The 24,570-nt window shown below is 35.1% G+C and overlaps 1 long non-coding RNA gene across 5 annotated transcripts; it reads left to right on the top strand.

Annotated features, from left to right (window-relative positions):
* Positions 1 to 1,210: 1,210 nt before the first annotated feature.
* On the top strand, positions 1,211 to 23,334 carry LOC139498867 (uncharacterized). 5 transcript variants are annotated; one of them, XR_011658030.1, is made up of 11 exons: positions 1,211 to 2,777; positions 3,060 to 3,199; positions 4,299 to 4,512; positions 7,823 to 7,962; positions 9,062 to 9,275; positions 12,586 to 12,725; positions 13,825 to 14,038; positions 17,349 to 17,488; positions 18,588 to 21,481; positions 21,764 to 21,903; positions 23,003 to 23,334. It is a non-coding gene; the product is annotated as an uncharacterized lncRNA (long non-coding RNA). The 5 variants fall into 5 exon arrangements; XR_011658033.1 differs by having other exon boundaries at positions 18,588 to 20,249; XR_011658031.1 differs by having other exon boundaries at positions 18,588 to 18,801.
* The last annotated feature ends 1,236 nt before the right edge of the window (positions 23,335 to 24,570 follow it).

Raw genomic sequence — 24,570 nt, forward strand, 5'->3', positions numbered from 1 at the left:
ATTTAATAAACTCTGTAACCGCCGTGGATAGTAAACTTGAAAATGATAGCAGATAGAATTCTGAAAATACACTTTATTCTTTGTATATACATGTATGTTCAAAGTATACAGAAAAACGCAAACCGGAAGTCTAATCTGACTTAAAATTTTGTCCAATGACGGGACAATATCCGGATGCCTTTTTTCTCGTTTTTCTCCCAAAATAACTCAATCTGAATAAATATATGAATGGATGACAAATGCGACTATGTACTGTACCTATAGGACACAGAGGCGTGTTGATTAATTTATTGTGGAAAGGAGAGAAGCGACACCAAAAATGAGGTCTTCTCGTTTAATAGTATAGATGTTTTGTTTAGTGTTATTTGTCTTTCTGTAGTTTTTCGTATTTTTTGCCATGACATTGTCAGTTTGTTTTCCTTAGAGTATTAAATGGTCGCCCACATGGACATTACCCTGCTTGTAAAACAACTTCTAGGGAAATCAAATCGGGAAATTATTCCCATTGAAACGTTACAACAGGGGCGGCCAGCCATTTGAAAAAAAGGGTGGGGGGGTCCCAACCCAGGATAAAGTGGGGGTTCCAACAACATGCTCCCATTCAAATGCATTGATCGTCCAAAACAAAAGGGGGATCCAACCCGCGGACCCCCCCTGGATCCGCTACTGGTTATGTACAATGTCTATGCCAAATATTTATAACAACACAATTACCTAACTCTTATGTAAATTCAAAGCGAGAAGCACCAAAACCCTACTGGACTATATCAACCAGCGAAACAACTGAAAAGTACTGTCGCGTATGTAATTTCAAGAATGTACACACATCAAAAACACTTTTGAGGTAACATTTTATAAAAAGGTTATTGATTCTATAATACGCCTGTCTGTTTCTTAATTCTGACGTCACAATAATACACATGTGTACTGTTACATCATTAAATGATTTAAATTGAACAGAAATTTGAATAAAACAGGTGTTGAAATAAACAATTGGTGTCAATTACTCATGTAATTGTCAGATTGCATGAAAACATGCAATGGTTTTAAAATCAAAGGGTTATTAATCATTACTAACATCTAACACATAACATGCACACTGCACACAAGCATGGTATATTTTAGATGTTCAAAAAAAGAGCAATGGCGAACAACAGCTGAAGATCTCGCGTGATTATATAAACTGTCACGCGACTGTAGTAGATGGCCCAAGACCACAATTAATGACCCTACTTTTCGTTGTTCACGAATATAGTTCCCTTTAATTAAGGTGTATTCTTTCTTTATTTTTTTTCTTTGCCTTTCTCATTGATTATTTAGTTTTTATGGGTTGGAAATGAAAGAAGATAGGAGAAATAAACTTTTGGATGTTGTATTTTAACTTATTTTGATATGGAAAGAGTGATTAGGCTAAGTGCAAAAAGGTGATATTTACAGTTTTCGGAACATCTCTTGACTTGTCAATAGGGGTAGGGATGTGTATTGGCTAATTTTGTAAAAGTGATTGCTTCAATCTTTCTGAATTTTGGATATACTTTTGGACAGGTACTATACATTACACACACAAAAGATTGGACAAAAGTGCATGGTGCAAATTTTTTAATGTGATAAAAAGTTATAAAGAACTAATAGAGGAATTAATTGTGGTCTGTGGCCTAAGAGGCTGATACCCAAATTCTTGAAAATGAAGAAAGGGCCAACTTTTTTGGCAGAAAGTCACTTCAAATGATAAATATTATTGTTTTATTGTAATTTTAATCAATTTTAATTTTTAAACTGGCAATATTATGCAATTTAAGGCATTTTTGGCCATTTTGATGCACTAAAAGCCCTTTGACCCCAGTTTCAGCCCTTTCTGTCAATAATGTTGGACCCTTTTTATATTTTAATAATATATTACTACTCTATTGTCTTACAAAACATCACATCTTCAAAATGGATGCATTTTTTTTGAAATATAGTCAGAAATTAACAGAAAGCTCTGCCCCTGGCTATAATGGGCAGTGTCAAATTTGGACAGGTTTATGTACACCTAATGGCAAATATGGAGTTATTAATTGTAAATTTCCAGATGCCAGGGGGTGGAGACAAATGCATGTGCACAGGCTTGCCTACATGGTGCATCATCAGAATATCATTATTGATAAAACTGATGATGTTTCGCACCTGTGCCACAATTCGAAATGCATTACTGTCGAACATCTGTCGTTGGAACCTCATGGTTTCAACAACAGCCGGCAGTCATGCGTTTCAACCAGTTCCTGCTTGGGCCACCCAGATCCCCTCCCTCCATGCAGAGTGGAGTTGAAAATGGACAATAATAATTTGGGTAAAATGATTATCGGGTACTTCTATACTTTTAATTTAAATTCTTTTTTTTCTGGGGCGGGCAAAAAAAATATATTTTGTTATCAGAATGGGAGGAAAAAAGGAAAAGAAATTTGGAAACTACTGTACAACAACTTTAGATTCTTTTTTTAATATTTGGGTGGCCCTTAAAAGGACCTTTTATGATTCTGTTGGCTGGTGGTTCTGGTATCTCAGTCTGCAGCAGGTCTTGGAAGTTTTGGTTTGCAGTAGCTGTCGTGGTCCTGGAACTGTAAGGCAGGCTGTGGATCTAGTTGACCTTTGCAGTAATAGTCGTGCTTTTTATTCAGTTCTCTCCATGTCTTGTGCTCTGCAAGCCTTTCTGCATTCTGCTGTAATCTCCTTTTTTGAACTTCCGGTCTTAGTATATAATCTTGGTTATATGTAAAGTCAGTGTCCATTTTCTTGAGGTAACGTTTACTTCGTTCTGAAAGTTCTACTCCTAGATTCGTACATTTAAGTTGTGTTGAGGTTCCCGGCATGTTGTTGTTTCTATGTACTCCTGAAGCAAGTCGTCCTTCCATATTTTTGGAGTAAATAACATTTTTGGGCAAATTTACACTCAGTGCTCTATGAACTCCTTCATTTTTGTTGGTATTGTCATAAAGTTTCATGCTTTCAACAGCTTCTGTAGTTAATTTCATTTTCAGGATTTCTTGAAGTAAAAATTTATCTGTTTTATCCATTTGCAGGGCAGTGATCTGGTATGTTGACAAGTAATGTGAACGACTCCACCAGTTGAGTGCATCATCACCTTTGCAGACAATGGAATATTCAGGACACTGAGTGCAATCACCATCATAGCAGCGGAGGGTAGCATCGAGCACTTTTGGTAAGTCTTTGCTTATTTCATTAATGTTTTTGTCATATTTCTCCATCAGCTTCTTTAGTATCATGGAGCATCTGCACTTTAGATCTTTGCTAAATACCGTCTTAAGTTGTTTATTTTCCTCTTTGGTTTTACCATGGAACATTCCCGGGCTGTATTGAGCTCGCAAAGAGGCCCTGAATTGAGACTGTCCCAAATGTACATGGTCTGCCAGTCTTTCTACTTTCCACATTGGTTCCACAGCTGCAAGGGCTTCTTCAATACCTTTAGCTGAACGTCCATCTCCATCTGTGGTCACATACCGTACCAGACATTTCTGGAGTCCTATCTGGTTTCCCATCTCTTTTCCCAGCTCATACTCTGACAGGGCAGCAGCTCTGTATAAATTTGCTGTACATTCTTCATGACCAGGACATTCTATTGGAAAGCCTTTCCCTCTAAGCCATGCCCCTTTCCAACACATCTTATTCTGTACAACAGCAGCTACAATAAACTTTCTATCTGTTATTGTTTCTATTCCCAATGCAAAAACTTGAGTCGCATTCTGACCAGGCTTCTTTTTACTAACTATTGTGTTGCTGTTGTATCGTGCATCCACAGTTATGTTAATTTCATTTTCTGGGACACCTCGCCTCCTGTTCACTTCTTTTACAAGTTCCAGTTTCTGTGCCATGTCTGTTTTGTTCAGCTTGACCATTTCAGCTGCTACTCTGCTGGATGTGCGTTGCATACTGCTTCTACATGGTGGTGGTGTGTCTATTCCTGCAAGTAGTTGCTGCACTGTTGTATTTCCAATTGGACAGTCCTGCAAAGCAGATGCTAGGGCTACATTTGGTTGTCCTGGGTTGGGTCCTGGTTTGCCATTAGCTATTTCCTTGTACATCTTCATTCTGTCTCCAATAAAACCACAGGCTAGGCATTTTAAGGTAAACTGCCAGCAAGTTCCCCACTTTTTCTGTTCATAATAGTCAGCAATAAACATAGGACAGGATGGTGAGTCCACTTGGTGCTTATTAATATTAGTGTTGATCAAGCTTATATTTAGTTGACTGTCTATCCACCTCATGCCAGAATGTAATTCTTTATTTTCTTCTCTTTTCAGGTCAGCATTATCGAGCGGTCGAAGTGTACAGATGTTACCAGTCGTCTCCATTTTGCAGTCAGAAGATTTAAAAGTTTGCCGCACATAGGAAGTACTTGCACTAGCTGATTCAGGGATCTGTATTGACGCCTGGCTTCTGCTTCTACCACTGGGTTTGCCTGCTTGGAAGCATCCAGGATTTCTTGGAGAGTTGTCTTTCTTTGACCATTTCTTGGTATGACCTTTAGTGAACATTTTGAAAAATTAAATTGGATCAGTTATATCCCAACTTGGACTAATGGCATAAAATTTGGACACCCTGATATTTATAATAAAATGGTGTACAATATCTGCTTTGATGTACATATTTGTTCTTTGATGCAATATGTGGTATGGTGTTACAGAGACCACCTTCTGAGGCAACTCTAAATTAAGTGTTTTCTTAACAGTATCCAGTTGAGCCAATTATTTCATTTTCAGGGGTCCAGATTAAGATTGTTTGATCAAATCTATGAAAATATGTTTCTTAATAATTTATTGAGTAATCAATTTAACAAGAAAGCATATTGGATGTTTTCAATTAACTTTTTAAATAATTTTTGTTGTCAAATTTGATCATGTGGATGTATTTTTTAATAAAAAAAAATTCTTACAAAAATCTTTTAAAATATTTAAATCTCTTTATTGATAAAAATAAACAAATAGTTAAACTTCACTAAAAAGTTTATTTGAATGTGATATTTCAAGGAATAAAGAAATTACACTAGTTTGAAATTTTTATTACATGTAACATAACCTGGTGTTTCACATGAATATTGGTACCTCAGGTAAACAGGTCAAGTACCTGTGAATTTTGTCTAATTATTGTTTGAGTTATATTTTACTTATTAAAGATAAGATAAGCTTATTTTTAAGATAAGTTTTGAAAGTGAGTTTTGTATTTAAGTATTTTTAAAGGAATTTTATTTAATTTAATTTAGCTAAAAATACAAGAATTTTTGAAAAAACCCAATTTTTATTTAAAAAAACATGATTTTTTAAAAATTTTCTTTCAAATTCTTGAAATTTAGCCATTTAGCTGCTACAGATACCTTACTTTTTTAAAATATCTTGTTTAACAAGAAAGTTATTAAACTTTAACTTTTCCTAGTAGATACATGTTTTGTAAATTTTCTGCCATAAAATTCCTATAAATTTTACCTAACTCTTATGTAAATTCAAAGCGAGAAGCACCAAAACCCTACTGGACTATATCAACCAGCGAAACAACTGAAAAGTACTGTCGCGTATGTAATTTCAAGAATGTACACACATCAAAAACACTTTTGAGGTAACATTTTATAAAAAGGTTATTGATTCTATAATACGCCTGTCTGTTTCTTAATTCTGACGTCACAATAATACACATGTGTACTGTTACATCATTAAATGATTTAAATTGAACAGAAATTTGAATAAAACAGGTGTTGAAATAAACAATTGGTGTCAATTACTCATGTAATTGTCAGATTGCATGAAAACATGCAATGGTTTTAAAATCAAAGGGTTATTAATCATTACTAACATCTAACACATAACATGCACACTGCACACAAGCATGGTATATTTTAGATGTTCAAAAAAAGAGCAATGGCGAACAACAGCTGAAGATCTCGCGTGATTATATAAACTGTCACGCGACTGTAGTAGATGGCCCAAGACCACAATTAATGACCCTACTTTTCGTTGTTCACGAATATAGTTCCCTTTAATTAAGGTGTATTCTTTCTTTATTTTTTTTCTTTGCCTTTCTCATTGATTATTTAGTTTTTATGGGTTGGAAATGAAAGAAGATAGGAGAAATAAACTTTTGGATGTTGTATTTTAACTTATTTTGATATGGAAAGAGTGATTAGGCTAAGTGCAAAAAGGTGATATTTACAGTTTTCGGAACATCTCTTGACTTGTCAATAGGGGTAGGGATGTGTATTGGCTAATTTTGTAAAAGTGATTGCTTCAATCTTTCTGAATTTTGGATATACTTTTGGACAGGTACTATACATTACACACACAAAAGATTGGACAAAAGTGCATGGTGCAAATTTTTTAATGTGATAAAAAGTTATAAAGAACTAATAGAGGAATTAATTGTGGTCTGTGGCCTAAGAGGCTGATACCCAAATTCTTGAAAATGAAGAAAGGGCCAACTTTTTTGGCAGAAAGTCACTTCAAATGATAAATATTATTGTTTTATTGTAATTTTAATCAATTTTAATTTTTAAACTGGCAATATTATGCAATTTAAGGCATTTTTGGCCATTTTGATGCACTAAAAGCCCTTTGACCCCAGTTTCAGCCCTTTCTGTCAATAATGTTGGACCCTTTTTATATTTTAATAATATATTACTACTCTATTGTCTTACAAAACATCACATCTTCAAAATGGATGCATTTTTTTTGAAATATAGTCAGAAATTAACAGAAAGCTCTGCCCCTGGCTATAATGGGCAGTGTCAAATTTGGACAGGTTTATGTACACCTAATGGCAAATATGGAGTTATTAATTGTAAATTTCCAGATGCCAGGGGGTGGAGACAAATGCATGTGCACAGGCTTGCCTACATGGTGCATCATCAGAATATCATTATTGATAAAACTGATGATGTTTCGCACCTGTGCCACAATTCGAAATGCATTACTGTCGAACATCTGTCGTTGGAACCTCATGGTTTCAACAACAGCCGGCAGTCATGCGTTTCAACCAGTTCCTGCTTGGGCCACCCAGATCCCCTCCCTCCATGCAGAGTGGAGTTGAAAATGGACAATAATAATTTGGGTAAAATGATTATCGGGTACTTCTATACTTTTAATTTAAATTCTTTTTTTTCTGGGGCGGGCAAAAAAAATATATTTTGTTATCAGAATGGGAGGAAAAAAGGAAAAGAAATTTGGAAACTACTGTACAACAACTTTAGATTCTTTTTTTAATATTTGGGTGGCCCTTAAAAGGACCTTTTATGATTCTGTTGGCTGGTGGTTCTGGTATCTCAGTCTGCAGCAGGTCTTGGAAGTTTTGGTTTGCAGTAGCTGTCGTGGTCCTGGAACTGTAAGGCAGGCTGTGGATCTAGTTGACCTTTGCAGTAATAGTCGTGCTTTTTATTCAGTTCTCTCCATGTCTTGTGCTCTGCAAGCCTTTCTGCATTCTGCTGTAATCTCCTTTTTTGAACTTCCGGTCTTAGTATATAATCTTGGTTATATGTAAAGTCAGTGTCCATTTTCTTGAGGTAACGTTTACTTCGTTCTGAAAGTTCTACTCCTAGATTCGTACATTTAAGTTGTGTTGAGGTTCCCGGCATGTTGTTGTTTCTATGTACTCCTGAAGCAAGTCGTCCTTCCATATTTTTGGAGTAAATAACATTTTTGGGCAAATTTACACTCAGTGCTCTATGAACTCCTTCATTTTTGTTGGTATTGTCATAAAGTTTCATGCTTTCAACAGCTTCTGTAGTTAATTTCATTTTCAGGATTTCTTGAAGTAAAAATTTATCTGTTTTATCCATTTGCAGGGCAGTGATCTGGTATGTTGACAAGTAATGTGAACGACTCCACCAGTTGAGTGCATCATCACCTTTGCAGACAATGGAATATTCAGGACACTGAGTGCAATCACCATCATAGCAGCGGAGGGTAGCATCGAGCACTTTTGGTAAGTCTTTGCTTATTTCATTAATGTTTTTGTCATATTTCTCCATCAGCTTCTTTAGTATCATGGAGCATCTGCACTTTAGATCTTTGCTAAATACCGTCTTAAGTTGTTTATTTTCCTCTTTGGTTTTACCATGGAACATTCCCGGGCTGTATTGAGCTCGCAAAGAGGCCCTGAATTGAGACTGTCCCAAATGTACATGGTCTGCCAGTCTTTCTACTTTCCACATTGGTTCCACAGCTGCAAGGGCTTCTTCAATACCTTTAGCTGAACGTCCATCTCCATCTGTGGTCACATACCGTACCAGACATTTCTGGAGTCCTATCTGGTTTCCCATCTCTTTTCCCAGCTCATACTCTGACAGGGCAGCAGCTCTGTATAAATTTGCTGTACATTCTTCATGACCAGGACATTCTATTGGAAAGCCTTTCCCTCTAAGCCATGCCCCTTTCCAACACATCTTATTCTGTACAACAGCAGCTACAATAAACTTTCTATCTGTTATTGTTTCTATTCCCAATGCAAAAACTTGAGTCGCATTCTGACCAGGCTTCTTTTTACTAACTATTGTGTTGCTGTTGTATCGTGCATCCACAGTTATGTTAATTTCATTTTCTGGGACACCTCGCCTCCTGTTCACTTCTTTTACAAGTTCCAGTTTCTGTGCCATGTCTGTTTTGTTCAGCTTGACCATTTCAGCTGCTACTCTGCTGGATGTGCGTTGCATACTGCTTCTACATGGTGGTGGTGTGTCTATTCCTGCAAGTAGTTGCTGCACTGTTGTATTTCCAATTGGACAGTCCTGCAAAGCAGATGCTAGGGCTACATTTGGTTGTCCTGGGTTGGGTCCTGGTTTGCCATTAGCTATTTCCTTGTACATCTTCATTCTGTCTCCAATAAAACCACAGGCTAGGCATTTTAAGGTAAACTGCCAGCAAGTTCCCCACTTTTTCTGTTCATAATAGTCAGCAATAAACATAGGACAGGATGGTGAGTCCACTTGGTGCTTATTAATATTAGTGTTGATCAAGCTTATATTTAGTTGACTGTCTATCCACCTCATGCCAGAATGTAATTCTTTATTTTCTTCTCTTTTCAGGTCAGCATTATCGAGCGGTCGAAGTGTACAGATGTTACCAGTCGTCTCCATTTTGCAGTCAGAAGATTTAAAAGTTTGCCGCACATAGGAAGTACTTGCACTAGCTGATTCAGGGATCTGTATTGACGCCTGGCTTCTGCTTCTACCACTGGGTTTGCCTGCTTGGAAGCATCCAGGATTTCTTGGAGAGTTGTCTTTCTTTGACCATTTCTTGGTATGACCTTTAGTGAACATTTTGAAAAATTAAATTGGATCAGTTATATCCCAACTTGGACTAATGGCATAAAATTTGGACACCCTGATATTTATAATAAAATGGTGTACAATATCTGCTTTGATGTACATATTTGTTCTTTGATGCAATATGTGGTATGGTGTTACAGAGACCACCTTCTGAGGCAACTCTAAATTAAGTGTTTTCTTAACAGTATCCAGTTGAGCCAATTATTTCATTTTCAGGGGTCCAGATTAAGATTGTTTGATCAAATCTATGAAAATATGTTTCTTAATAATTTATTGAGTAATCAATTTAACAAGAAAGCATATTGGATGTTTTCAATTAACTTTTTAAATAATTTTTGTTGTCAAATTTGATCATGTGGATGTATTTTTTAATAAAAAAAAATTCTTACAAAAATCTTTTAAAATATTTAAATCTCTTTATTGATAAAAATAAACAAATAGTTAAACTTCACTAAAAAGTTTATTTGAATGTGATATTTCAAGGAATAAAGAAATTACACTAGTTTGAAATTTTTATTACATGTAACATAACCTGGTGTTTCACATGAATATTGGTACCTCAGGTAAACAGGTCAAGTACCTGTGAATTTTGTCTAATTATTGTTTGAGTTATATTTTACTTATTAAAGATAAGATAAGCTTATTTTTAAGATAAGTTTTGAAAGTGAGTTTTGTATTTAAGTATTTTTAAAGGAATTTTATTTAATTTAATTTAGCTAAAAATACAAGAATTTTTGAAAAAACCCAATTTTTATTTAAAAAAACATGATTTTTTAAAAATTTTCTTTCAAATTCTTGAAATTTAGCCATTTAGCTGCTACAGATACCTTACTTTTTTAAAATATCTTGTTTAACAAGAAAGTTATTAAACTTTAACTTTTCCTAGTAGATACATGTTTTGTAAATTTTCTGCCATAAAATTCCTATAAATTTTACCTAACTCTTATGTAAATTCAAAGCGAGAAGCACCAAAACCCTACTGGACTATATCAACCAGCGAAACAACTGAAAAGTACTGTCGCGTATGTAATTTCAAGAATGTACACACATCAAAAACACTTTTGAGGTAACATTTTATAAAAAGGTTATTGATTCTATAATACGCCTGTCTGTTTCTTAATTCTGACGTCACAATAATACACATGTGTACTGTTACATCATTAAATGATTTAAATTGAACAGAAATTTGAATAAAACAGGTGTTGAAATAAACAATTGGTGTCAATTACTCATGTAATTGTCAGATTGCATGAAAACATGCAATGGTTTTAAAATCAAAGGGTTATTAATCATTACTAACATCTAACACATAACATGCACACTGCACACAAGCATGGTATATTTTAGATGTTCAAAAAAAGAGCAATGGCGAACAACAGCTGAAGATCTCGCGTGATTATATAAACTGTCACGCGACTGTAGTAGATGGCCCAAGACCACAATTAATGACCCTACTTTTCGTTGTTCACGAATATAGTTCCCTTTAATTAAGGTGTATTCTTTCTTTATTTTTTTTCTTTGCCTTTCTCATTGATTATTTAGTTTTTATGGGTTGGAAATGAAAGAAGATAGGAGAAATAAACTTTTGGATGTTGTATTTTAACTTATTTTGATATGGAAAGAGTGATTAGGCTAAGTGCAAAAAGGTGATATTTACAGTTTTCGGAACATCTCTTGACTTGTCAATAGGGGTAGGGATGTGTATTGGCTAATTTTGTAAAAGTGATTGCTTCAATCTTTCTGAATTTTGGATATACTTTTGGACAGGTACTATACATTACACACACAAAAGATTGGACAAAAGTGCATGGTGCAAATTTTTTAATGTGATAAAAAGTTATAAAGAACTAATAGAGGAATTAATTGTGGTCTGTGGCCTAAGAGGCTGATACCCAAATTCTTGAAAATGAAGAAAGGGCCAACTTTTTTGGCAGAAAGTCACTTCAAATGATAAATATTATTGTTTTATTGTAATTTTAATCAATTTTAATTTTTAAACTGGCAATATTATGCAATTTAAGGCATTTTTGGCCATTTTGATGCACTAAAAGCCCTTTGACCCCAGTTTCAGCCCTTTCTGTCAATAATGTTGGACCCTTTTTATATTTTAATAATATATTACTACTCTATTGTCTTACAAAACATCACATCTTCAAAATGGATGCATTTTTTTTGAAATATAGTCAGAAATTAACAGAAAGCTCTGCCCCTGGCTATAATGGGCAGTGTCAAATTTGGACAGGTTTATGTACACCTAATGGCAAATATGGAGTTATTAATTGTAAATTTCCAGATGCCAGGGGGTGGAGACAAATGCATGTGCACAGGCTTGCCTACATGGTGCATCATCAGAATATCATTATTGATAAAACTGATGATGTTTCGCACCTGTGCCACAATTCGAAATGCATTACTGTCGAACATCTGTCGTTGGAACCTCATGGTTTCAACAACAGCCGGCAGTCATGCGTTTCAACCAGTTCCTGCTTGGGCCACCCAGATCCCCTCCCTCCATGCAGAGTGGAGTTGAAAATGGACAATAATAATTTGGGTAAAATGATTATCGGGTACTTCTATACTTTTAATTTAAATTCTTTTTTTTCTGGGGCGGGCAAAAAAAATATATTTTGTTATCAGAATGGGAGGAAAAAAGGAAAAGAAATTTGGAAACTACTGTACAACAACTTTAGATTCTTTTTTTAATATTTGGGTGGCCCTTAAAAGGACCTTTTATGATTCTGTTGGCTGGTGGTTCTGGTATCTCAGTCTGCAGCAGGTCTTGGAAGTTTTGGTTTGCAGTAGCTGTCGTGGTCCTGGAACTGTAAGGCAGGCTGTGGATCTAGTTGACCTTTGCAGTAATAGTCGTGCTTTTTATTCAGTTCTCTCCATGTCTTGTGCTCTGCAAGCCTTTCTGCATTCTGCTGTAATCTCCTTTTTTGAACTTCCGGTCTTAGTATATAATCTTGGTTATATGTAAAGTCAGTGTCCATTTTCTTGAGGTAACGTTTACTTCGTTCTGAAAGTTCTACTCCTAGATTCGTACATTTAAGTTGTGTTGAGGTTCCCGGCATGTTGTTGTTTCTATGTACTCCTGAAGCAAGTCGTCCTTCCATATTTTTGGAGTAAATAACATTTTTGGGCAAATTTACACTCAGTGCTCTATGAACTCCTTCATTTTTGTTGGTATTGTCATAAAGTTTCATGCTTTCAACAGCTTCTGTAGTTAATTTCATTTTCAGGATTTCTTGAAGTAAAAATTTATCTGTTTTATCCATTTGCAGGGCAGTGATCTGGTATGTTGACAAGTAATGTGAACGACTCCACCAGTTGAGTGCATCATCACCTTTGCAGACAATGGAATATTCAGGACACTGAGTGCAATCACCATCATAGCAGCGGAGGGTAGCATCGAGCACTTTTGGTAAGTCTTTGCTTATTTCATTAATGTTTTTGTCATATTTCTCCATCAGCTTCTTTAGTATCATGGAGCATCTGCACTTTAGATCTTTGCTAAATACCGTCTTAAGTTGTTTATTTTCCTCTTTGGTTTTACCATGGAACATTCCCGGGCTGTATTGAGCTCGCAAAGAGGCCCTGAATTGAGACTGTCCCAAATGTACATGGTCTGCCAGTCTTTCTACTTTCCACATTGGTTCCACAGCTGCAAGGGCTTCTTCAATACCTTTAGCTGAACGTCCATCTCCATCTGTGGTCACATACCGTACCAGACATTTCTGGAGTCCTATCTGGTTTCCCATCTCTTTTCCCAGCTCATACTCTGACAGGGCAGCAGCTCTGTATAAATTTGCTGTACATTCTTCATGACCAGGACATTCTATTGGAAAGCCTTTCCCTCTAAGCCATGCCCCTTTCCAACACATCTTATTCTGTACAACAGCAGCTACAATAAACTTTCTATCTGTTATTGTTTCTATTCCCAATGCAAAAACTTGAGTCGCATTCTGACCAGGCTTCTTTTTACTAACTATTGTGTTGCTGTTGTATCGTGCATCCACAGTTATGTTAATTTCATTTTCTGGGACACCTCGCCTCCTGTTCACTTCTTTTACAAGTTCCAGTTTCTGTGCCATGTCTGTTTTGTTCAGCTTGACCATTTCAGCTGCTACTCTGCTGGATGTGCGTTGCATACTGCTTCTACATGGTGGTGGTGTGTCTATTCCTGCAAGTAGTTGCTGCACTGTTGTATTTCCAATTGGACAGTCCTGCAAAGCAGATGCTAGGGCTACATTTGGTTGTCCTGGGTTGGGTCCTGGTTTGCCATTAGCTATTTCCTTGTACATCTTCATTCTGTCTCCAATAAAACCACAGGCTAGGCATTTTAAGGTAAACTGCCAGCAAGTTCCCCACTTTTTCTGTTCATAATAGTCAGCAATAAACATAGGACAGGATGGTGAGTCCACTTGGTGCTTATTAATATTAGTGTTGATCAAGCTTATATTTAGTTGACTGTCTATCCACCTCATGCCAGAATGTAATTCTTTATTTTCTTCTCTTTTCAGGTCAGCATTATCGAGCGGTCGAAGTGTACAGATGTTACCAGTCGTCTCCATTTTGCAGTCAGAAGATTTAAAAGTTTGCCGCACATAGGAAGTACTTGCACTAGCTGATTCAGGGATCTGTATTGACGCCTGGCTTCTGCTTCTACCACTGGGTTTGCCTGCTTGGAAGCATCCAGGATTTCTTGGAGAGTTGTCTTTCTTTGACCATTTCTTGGTATGACCTTTAGTGAACATTTTGAAAAATTAAATTGGATCAGTTATATCCCAACTTGGACTAATGGCATAAAATTTGGACACCCTGATATTTATAATAAAATGGTGTACAATATCTGCTTTGATGTACATATTTGTTCTTTGATGCAATATGTGGTATGGTGTTACAGAGACCACCTTCTGAGGCAACTCTAAATTAAGTGTTTTCTTAACAGTATCCAGTTGAGCCAATTATTTCATTTTCAGGGGTCCAGATTAAGATTGTTTGATCAAATCTATGAAAATATGTTTCTTAATAATTTATTGAGTAATCAATTTAACAAGAAAGCATATTGGATGTTTTCAATTAACTTTTTAAATAATTTTTGTTGTCAAATTTGATCATGTGGATGTATTTTTTAATAAAAAAAAATTCTTACAAAAATCTTTTAAAATATTTAAATCTCTTTATTGATAAAAATAAACAAATAGTTAAACTTCACTAAAAAGTTTATTTGAATGTGATATTTCAAGGAATAAAGAAATTACACTAGTTTGAAATTTTTATTACATGTAACATAACCTGGTGTTTCACATGAATATTGGTACCTCAGGTAAACAGGTCAAGTACCTGTGAATTTTGTCTAATTATTGTTTGAGTTATATTTTACTTATTAAAGATAAGATAAGCTTATTTTTAAGATAAGTTTTGAAAGTGAGTTTTGTATTTAAGTATTTTTAAAGGAATTTTATTTAATTTAATTTAGCTAAAAATACAAGAATTTTTGAAAAAACCCAATTTTTATTTAAAAAAACATGATTTTTTAAAAATTTTCTTTCAAATTCTTGAAATTTAGCCATTTAGCTGCTACAGATACCTTACTTTTTTAAAATATCTTGTTTAACAAGAAAGTTATTAAACTTTAACTTTTCCTAGTAGATACATGTTTTGTAAATTTTCTGCCATAAAATTCCTATAAATTTTACCTAACTCTTATGTAAATTCAAAGCGAGAAGCACCAAAACCCTACTGGACTATATCAACCAGCGAAACAACTGAAAAGTACTGTCGCGTATGTAATTTCAAGAATGTACACACATCAAAAACACTTTTGAGGTAACATTTTATAAAAAGGTTATTGATTCTATAATACGCCTGTCTGTTTCTTAATTCTGACGTCACAATAATACACATGTGTACTGTTACATCATTAAATGATTTAAATTGAACAGAAATTTGAATAAAACAGGTGTTGAAATAAACAATTGGTGTCAATTACTCATGTAATTGTCAGATTGCATGAAAACATGCAATGGTTTTAAAATCAAAGGGTTATTAATCATTACTAACATCTAACACATAACATGCACACTGCACACAAGCATGGTATATTTTAGATGTTCAAAAAAAGAGCAATGGCGAACAACAGCTGAAGATCTCGCGTGATTATATAAACTGTCACGCGACTGTAGTAGATGGCCCAAGACCACAATTAATGACCCTACTTTTCGTTGTTCACGAATATAGTTCCCTTTAATTAAGGTGTATTCTTTCTTTATTTTTTTTCTTTGCCTTTCTCATTGATTATTTAGTTTTTATGGGTTGGAAATGAAAGAAGATAGGAGAAATAAACTTTTGGATGTTGTATTTTAACTTATTTTGATATGGAAAGAGTGATTAGGCTAAGTGCAAAAAGGTGATATTTACAGTTTTCGGAACATCTCTTGACTTGTCAATAGGGGTAGGGATGTGTATTGGCTAATTTTGTAAAAGTGATTGCTTCAATCTTTCTGAATTTTGGATATACTTTTGGACAGGTACTATACATTACACACACAAAAGATTGGACAAAAGTGCATGGTGCAAATTTTTTAATGTGATAAAAAGTTATAAAGAACTAATAGAGGAATTAATTGTGGTCTGTGGCCTAAGAGGCTGATACCCAAATTCTTGAAAATGAAGAAAGGGCCAACTTTTTTGGCAGAAAGTCACTTCAAATGATAAATATTATTGTTTTATTGTAATTTTAATCAATTTTAATTTTTAAACTGGCAATATTATGCAATTTAAGGCATTTTTGGCCATTTTGATGCACTAAAAGCCCTTTGACCCCAGTTTCAGCCCTTTCTGTCAATAATGTTGGACCCTTTTTATATTTTAATAATATATTACTACTCTATTGTCTTACAAAACATCACATCTTCAAAATGGATGCATTTTTTTTGAAATATAGTCAGAAATTAACAGAAAGCTCTGCCCCTGGCTATAATGGGCAGTGTCAAATTTGGACAGGTTTATGTACACCTAATGGCAAATATGGAGTTATTAATTGTAAATTTCCAGATGCCAGGGGGTGGAGACAAATGCATGTGCACAGGCTTGCCTACATGGTGCATCATCAGAATATCATTATTGATAAAACTGATGATGTTTCGCACCTGTGCCACAATTCGAAATGCATTACTGTCGAACATCTGTCGTTGGAACCTCATGGTTTCAACAACAGCCGGCAGTCATGCGTTTCAACCAGTTCCTGCTTGGGCCACCCAGATCCCCTCCCTCCATGCAGAGTGGAGTTGAAAATGGACAATAATAATTTGGGTAAAATGATTATCGGGTACTTCTATACTTTTAATTTAAATTCTTTTTTTTCTGGGGCGGGCAAAAAAAATATATTTTGTTATCAGAATGGGAGGAAAAAAGGAAAAGAAATTTGGAAACTACTGTACAACAACTTTAGATTCTTTTTTTAATATTTGGGTGGCCCTTAAAAGGACCTTTTATGATTCTGTTGGCTGGTGGTTCTGGTATCTCAGTCTGCAGCAGGTCTTGGAAGTTTTGGTTTGCAGTAGCTGTCGTGGTCCTGGAACTGTAAGGCAGGCTGTGGATCTAGTTGACCTTTGCAGTAATAGTCGTGCTTTTTATTCAGTTCTCTCCATGTCTTGTGCTCTGCAAGCCTTTCTGCATTCTGCTGTAATCTCCTTTTTTGAACTTCCGGTCTTAGTATATAATCTTGGTTATATGTAAAGTCAGTGTCCATTTTCTTGAGGTAACGTTTACTTCGTTCTGAAAGTTCTACTCCTAGATTCGTACATTTAAGTTGTGTTGAGGTTCCCGGCATGTTGTTGTTTCTATGTACTCCTGAAGCAAGTCGTCCTTCCATATTTTTGGAGTAAATAACATTTTTGGGCAAATTTACACTCAGTGCTCTATGAACTCCTTCATTTTTGTTGGTATTGTCATAAAGTTTCATGCTTTCAACAGCTTCTGTAGTTAATTTCATTTTCAGGATTTCTTGAAGTAAAAATTTATCTGTTTTATCCATTTGCAGGGCAGTGATCTGGTATGTTGACAAGTAATGTGAACGACTCCACCAGTTGAGTGCATCATCACCTTTGCAGACAATGGAATATTCAGGACACTGAGTGCAATCACCATCATAGCAGCGGAGGGTAGCATCGAGCACTTTTGGTAAGTCTTTGCTTATTTCATTAATGTTTTTGTCATATTTCTCCATCAGCTTCTTTAGTATCATGGAGCATCTGCACTTTAGATCTTTGCTAAATACCGTCTTAAGTTGTTTATTTTCCTCTTTGGTTTTACCATGGAACATTCCCGGGCTGTATTGAGCTCGCAAAGAGGCCCTGAATTGAGACTGTCCCAAATGTACATGGTCTGCCAGTCTTTCTACTTTCCACATTGGTTCCACAGCTGCAAGGGCTTCTTCAATACCTTTAGCTGAACGTCCATCTCCATCTGTGGTCACATACCGTACCAGACATTTCTGGAGTCCTATCTGGTTTCCCATCTCTTTTCCCAGCTCATACTCTGACAGGGCAGCAGCTCTGTATAAATTTGCTGTACATTCTTCATGACCAGGACATTCTATTGGAAAGCCTTTCCCTCTAAGCCATGCCCCTTTCCAACACATCTTATTCTGTACAACAGCAGCTACAATAAACTTTCTATCTGTTATTGTTTCTATTCCCAATGCAAAAACTTGAGTCGCATTCTGACCAGGCTTCTTTTTACTAACTATTGTGTTGCTGTTGTATCGTGCATCCACAGTTATGTTAATTTCATTTTCTGGGACACCTCGCCTCCTGTTCACTTCTTTTACAAGTTCCAGTTTCTGTGCCATGTCTGTTTTGTTCAGCTTGACCATTTCAGCTGCTACTCTGCTGGATGTGCGTTGCATACTGCTTCTACATGGTGGTGGTGTGTCTATTCCTGCAAGTAGTTGCTGCACTGTTGTATTTCCAATTGGACAGTCCTGCAAAGCAGATGCTAGGGCTACATTTGGTTGTCCTGGGTTGGGTCCTGGTTTGCCATTAGCTATTTCCTTGTACATCTTCATTCTGTCTCCAATAAAACCACAGGCTAGGCATTTTAAGGTAAACTGCCAGCAAGTTCCCCACTTTTTCTGTTCATAATAGTCAGCAATAAACATAGGACAGGATGGTGAGTCCACTTGGTGCTTATTAATATTAGTGTTGATCAAGCTTATATTTAGTTGACTGTCTATCCACCTCATGCCAGAATGTAATTCTTTATTTTCTTCTCTTTTCAGGTCAGCATTATCGAGCGGTCGAAGTGTACAGATGTTACCAGTCGTCTCCATTTTGCAGTCAGAAGATTTAAAAGTTTGCCGCACATAGGAAGTACTTGCACTAGCTGATTCAGGGATCTGTATTGACGCCTGGCTTCTGCTTCTACCACTGGGTTTGCCTGCTTGGAAGCATCCAGGATTTCTTGGAGAGTTGTCTTTCTTTGACCATTTCTTGGTATGACCTTTAGTGAACATTTTGAAAAATTAAATTGGATCAGTTATATCCCAACTTGGACTAATGGCATAAAATTTGGACACCCTGATATTTATAATAAAATGGTGTACAATATCTGCTTTGATGTACATATTTGTTCTTTGATGCAATATGTGGTATGGTGTTACAGAGACCACCTTCTGAGGCAACTCTAAATTAAGTGTTTTCTTAACAGTATCCAGTTGAGCCAATTATTTCATTTTCAGGGGTCCAGATTAAGATTGTTTGATCAAATCTATGAAAATATGTTTCTTAATAATTTATTGAGTAATCAATTTAACAAGAAAGCATATTGGATGTTTTCAATTAACTTTTTAAATAATTTTTGTTGTCAAATTTGATCATGTGGATGTATTTTTTAATAAAAAAAAATTCTTACAAAAATCTTTTAAAATATTTAAATCTCTTTATTGATAAAAATAAACAAATAGTTAAACTTCACTAAAAAGTTTATTTGAATGTGATATTTCAAGGAATAAAGAAATTACACTAGTTTGAAATTTTTATTACATGTAACATAACCTGGTGTTTCACATGAATATTGGTACCTCAGGTAAACAGGTCAAGTACCTGTGAATTTTGTCTAATTATTGTTTGAGTTATATTTTACTTATTAAAGATAAGATAAGCTTATTTTTAAGATAAGTTTTGAAAGTGAGTTTTGTATTTAAGTATTTTTAAAGGAATTTTATTTAATTTAATTTAGCTAAAAATACAAGAATTTTTGAAAAAACCCAATTTTTATTTAAAAAAACATGATTTTTTAAAAATTTTCTTTCAAATTCTTGAAATTTAGCCATTTAGCTGCTACAGATACCTTACTTTTTTAAAATATCTTGTTTAACAAGAAAGTTATTAAACTTTAACTTTTCCTAGTAGATACATGTTTTGTAAATTTTCTGCCATAAAATTCCTATAAATTTTAACATGAGGGTAGTGTTATTAAAAGAATCAGGACTACCATAAAACTTGTCGGATTGATTTGAAATTTTGTATGCTGGTTCGATATAGAATAAACTTAATGCATGCCAATTTTTTTGGCATTTAATTGAAGATTAAGGGTCTAATAGGCCCAAGACCACAATTAATGACCCTACTTTTCGTTGTTCACGAATATAGTTCCCTTTAATTAAGGTGTATTCTTTCTTTATTTTTTTTCTTTGCCTTTCTCATTGATTATTTAGTTTTTATGGGTTGGAAATGAAAGAAGATAGGAGAAATAAACTTTTGGATGTTGTATTTTAACTTATTTTGATATGGAAAGAGTGATTAGGCTAAGTGCAAAAAGGTGATATTTACAGTTTTCGGAACATCTCTTGACTTGTCAATAGGGGTAGGGATGTGTATTGGCTAATTTTGTAAAAGTGATTGCTTCAATCTTTCTGAATTTTGGATATACTTTTGGACAGGTACTATACATTACACACACAAAAGATTGGACAAAAGTGCATGGTGCAAATTTTTTAATGTGATAAAAAGTTATAAAGAACTAATAGAGGAATTAATTGTGGTCTGTGGCCTAAGAGGCTGATACCCAAATTCTTGAAAATGAAGAAAGGGCCAACTTTTTTGGCAGAAAGTCACTTCAAATGATAAATATTATTGTTTTATTGTAATTTTAATCAATTTTAATTTTTAAACTGGCAATATTATGCAATTTAAGGCATTTTTGGCCATTTTGATGCACTAAAAGCCCTTTGACCCCAGTTTCAGCCCTTTCTGTCAATAATGTTGGACCCTTTTTATATTTTAATAATATATTACTACTCTATTGTCTTACAAAACATCACATCTTCAAAATGGATGCATTTTTTTTGAAATATAGTCAGAAATTAACAGAAAGCTCTGCCCCTGGCTATAATGGGCAGTGTCAAATTTGGACAGGTTTATGTACACCTAATGGCAAATATGGAGTTATTAATTGTAAATTTCCAGATGCCAGGGGGTGGAGACAAATGCATGTGCACAGGCTTGCCTACATGGTGCATCATCAGAATATCATTATTGATAAAACTGATGATGTTTCGCACCTGTGCCACAATTCGAAATGCATTACTGTCGAACATCTGTCGTTGGAACCTCATGGTTTCAACAACAGCCGGCAGTCATGCGTTTCAACCAGTTCCTGCTTGGGCCACCCAGATCCCCTCCCTCCATGCAGAGTGGAGTTGAAAATGGACAATAATAATTTGGGTAAAATGATTATCGGGTACTTCTATACTTTTAATTTAAATTCTTTTTTTTCTGGGGCGGGCAAAAAAAATATATTTTGTTATCAGAATGGGAGGAAAAAAGGAAAAGAAATTTGGAAACTACTGTACAACAACTTTAGATTCTTTTTTTAATATTTGGGTGGCCCTTAAAAGGACCTTTTATGATTCTGTTGGCTGGTGGTTCTGGTATCTCAGTCTGCAGCAGGTCTTGGAAGTTTTGGTTTGCAGTAGCTGTCGTGGTCCTGGAACTGTAAGGCAGGCTGTGGATCTAGTTGACCTTTGCAGTAATAGTCGTGCTTTTTATTCAGTTCTCTCCATGTCTTGTGCTCTGCAAGCCTTTCTGCATTCTGCTGTAATCTCCTTTTTTGAACTTCCGGTCTTAGTATATAATCTTGGTTATATGTAAAGTCAGTGTCCATTTTCTTGAGGTAACGTTTACTTCGTTCTGAAAGTTCTACTCCTAGATTCGTACATTTAAGTTGTGTTGAGGTTCCCGGCATGTTGTTGTTTCTATGTACTCCTGAAGCAAGTCGTCCTTCCATATTTTTGGAGTAAATAACATTTTTGGGCAAATTTACACTCAGTGCTCTATGAACTCCTTCATTTTTGTTGGTATTGTCATAAAGTTTCATGCTTTCAACAGCTTCTGTAGTTAATTTCATTTTCAGGATTTCTTGAAGTAAAAATTTATCTGTTTTATCCATTTGCAGGGCAGTGATCTGGTATGTTGACAAGTAATGTGAACGACTCCACCAGTTGAGTGCATCATCACCTTTGCAGACAATGGAATATTCAGGACACTGAGTGCAATCACCATCATAGCAGCGGAGGGTAGCATCGAGCACTTTTGGTAAGTCTTTGCTTATTTCATTAATGTTTTTGTCATATTTCTCCATCAGCTTCTTTAGTATCATGGAGCATCTGCACTTTAGATCTTTGCTAAATACCGTCTTAAGTTGTTTATTTTCCTCTTTGGTTTTACCATGGAACATTCCCGGGCTGTATTGAGCTCGCAAAGAGGCCCTGAATTGAGACTGTCCCAAATGTACATGGTCTGCCAGTCTTTCTACTTTCCACATTGGTTCCACAGCTGCAAGGGCTTCTTCAATACCTTTAGCTGAACGTCCATCTCCATCTGTGGTCACATACCGTACCAGACATTTCTGGAGTCCTATCTGGTTTCCCATCTCTTTTCCCAGCTCATACTCTGACAGGGCAGCAGCTCTGTATAAATTTGCTGTACATTCTTCATGACCAGGACATTCTATTGGAAAGCCTTTCCCTCTAAGCCATGCCCCTTTCCAACACATCTTATTCTGTACAACAGCAGCTACAATAAACTTTCTATCTGTTATTGTTTCTATTCCCAATGCAAAAACTTGAGTCGCATTCTGACCAGGCTTCTTTTTACTAACTATTGTGTTGCTGTTGTATCGTGCATCCACAGTTATGTTAATTTCATTTTCTGGGACACCTCGCCTCCTGTTCACTTCTTTTACAAGTTCCAGTTTCTGTGCCATGTCTGTTTTGTTCAGCTTGACCATTTCAGCTGCTACTCTGCTGGATGTGCGTTGCATACTGCTTCTACATGGTGGTGGTGTGTCTATTCCTGCAAGTAGTTGCTGCACTGTTGTATTTCCAATTGGACAGTCCTGCAAAGCAGATGCTAGGGCTACATTTGGTTGTCCTGGGTTGGGTCCTGGTTTGCCATTAGCTATTTCCTTGTACATCTTCATTCTGTCTCCAATAAAACCACAGGCTAGGCATTTTAAGGTAAACTGCCAGCAAGTTCCCCACTTTTTCTGTTCATAATAGTCAGCAATAAACATAGGACAGGATGGTGAGTCCACTTGGTGCTTATTAATATTAGTGTTGATCAAGCTTATATTTAGTTGACTGTCTATCCACCTCATGCCAGAATGTAATTCTTTATTTTCTTCTCTTTTCAGGTCAGCATTATCGAGCGGTCGAAGTGTACAGATGTTACCAGTCGTCTCCATTTTGCAGTCAGAAGATTTAAAAGTTTGCCGCACATAGGAAGTACTTGCACTAGCTGATTCAGGGATCTGTATTGACGCCTGGCTTCTGCTTCTACCACTGGGTTTGCCTGCTTGGAAGCATCCAGGATTTCTTGGAGAGTTGTCTTTCTTTGACCATTTCTTGGTATGACCTTTAGTGAACATTTTGAAAAATTAAATTGGATCAGTTATATCCCAACTTGGACTAATGGCATAAAATTTGGACACCCTGATATTTATAATAAAATGGTGTACAATATCTGCTTTGATGTACATATTTGTTCTTTGATGCAATATGTGGTATGGTGTTACAGAGACCACCTTCTGAGGCAACTCTAAATTAAGTGTTTTCTTAACAGTATCCAGTTGAGCCAATTATTTCATTTTCAGGGGTCCAGATTAAGATTGTTTGATCAAATCTATGAAAATATGTTTCTTAATAATTTATTGAGTAATCAATTTAACAAGAAAGCATATTGGATGTTTTCAATTAACTTTTTAAATAATTTTTGTTGTCAAATTTGATCATGTGGATGTATTTTTTAATAAAAAAAAATTCTTACAAAAATCTTTTAAAATATTTAAATCTCTTTATTGATAAAAATAAACAAATAGTTAAACTTCACTAAAAAGTTTATTTGAATGTGATATTTCAAGGAATAAAGAAATTACACTAGTTTGAAATTTTTATTACATGTAACATAACCTGGTGTTTCACATGAATATTGGTACCTCAGGTAAACAGGTCAAGTACCTGTGAATTTTGTCTAATTATTGTTTGAGTTATATTTTACTTATTAAAGATAAGATAAGCTTATTTTTAAGATAAGTTTTGAAAGTGAGTTTTGTATTTAAGTATTTTTAAAGGAATTTTATTTAATTTAATTTAGCTAAAAATACAAGAATTTTTGAAAAAACCCAATTTTTATTTAAAAAAACATGATTTTTTAAAAATTTTCTTTCAAATTCTTGAAATTTAGCCATTTAGCTGCTACAGATACCTTACTTTTTTAAAATATCTTGTTTAACAAGAAAGTTATTAAACTTTAACTTTTCCTAGTAGATACATGTTTTGTAAATTTTCTGCCATAAAATTCCTATAAATTTTAACATGAGGGTAGTGTTATTAAAAGAATCAGGACTACCATAAAACTTGTCGGATTGATTTGAAATTTTGTATGCTGGTTCGATATAGAATAAACTTAATGCATGCCAATTTTTTTGGCATTTAATTGAAGATTAAGGGTCTAATAGGCCCAAGACCACAATTAATGACCCTACTTTTCGTTGTTCACGAATATAGTTCCCTTTAATTAAGGTGTATTCTTTCTTTATTTTTTTTCTTTGCCTTTCTCATTGATTATTTAGTTTTTATGGGTTGGAAATGAAAGAAGATAGGAGAAATAAACTTTTGGATGTTGTATTTTAACTTATTTTGATATGGAAAGAGTGATTAGGCTAAGTGCAAAAAGGTGATATTTACAGTTTTCGGAACATCT

The sequence above is a fragment of the Mytilus edulis genome, chromosome 12 (assembly GCF_963676685.1).
Source record: "Mytilus edulis chromosome 12, xbMytEdul2.2, whole genome shotgun sequence".
Classification (NCBI taxonomy): domain Eukaryota; kingdom Metazoa; phylum Mollusca; class Bivalvia; order Mytilida; family Mytilidae; genus Mytilus; species Mytilus edulis.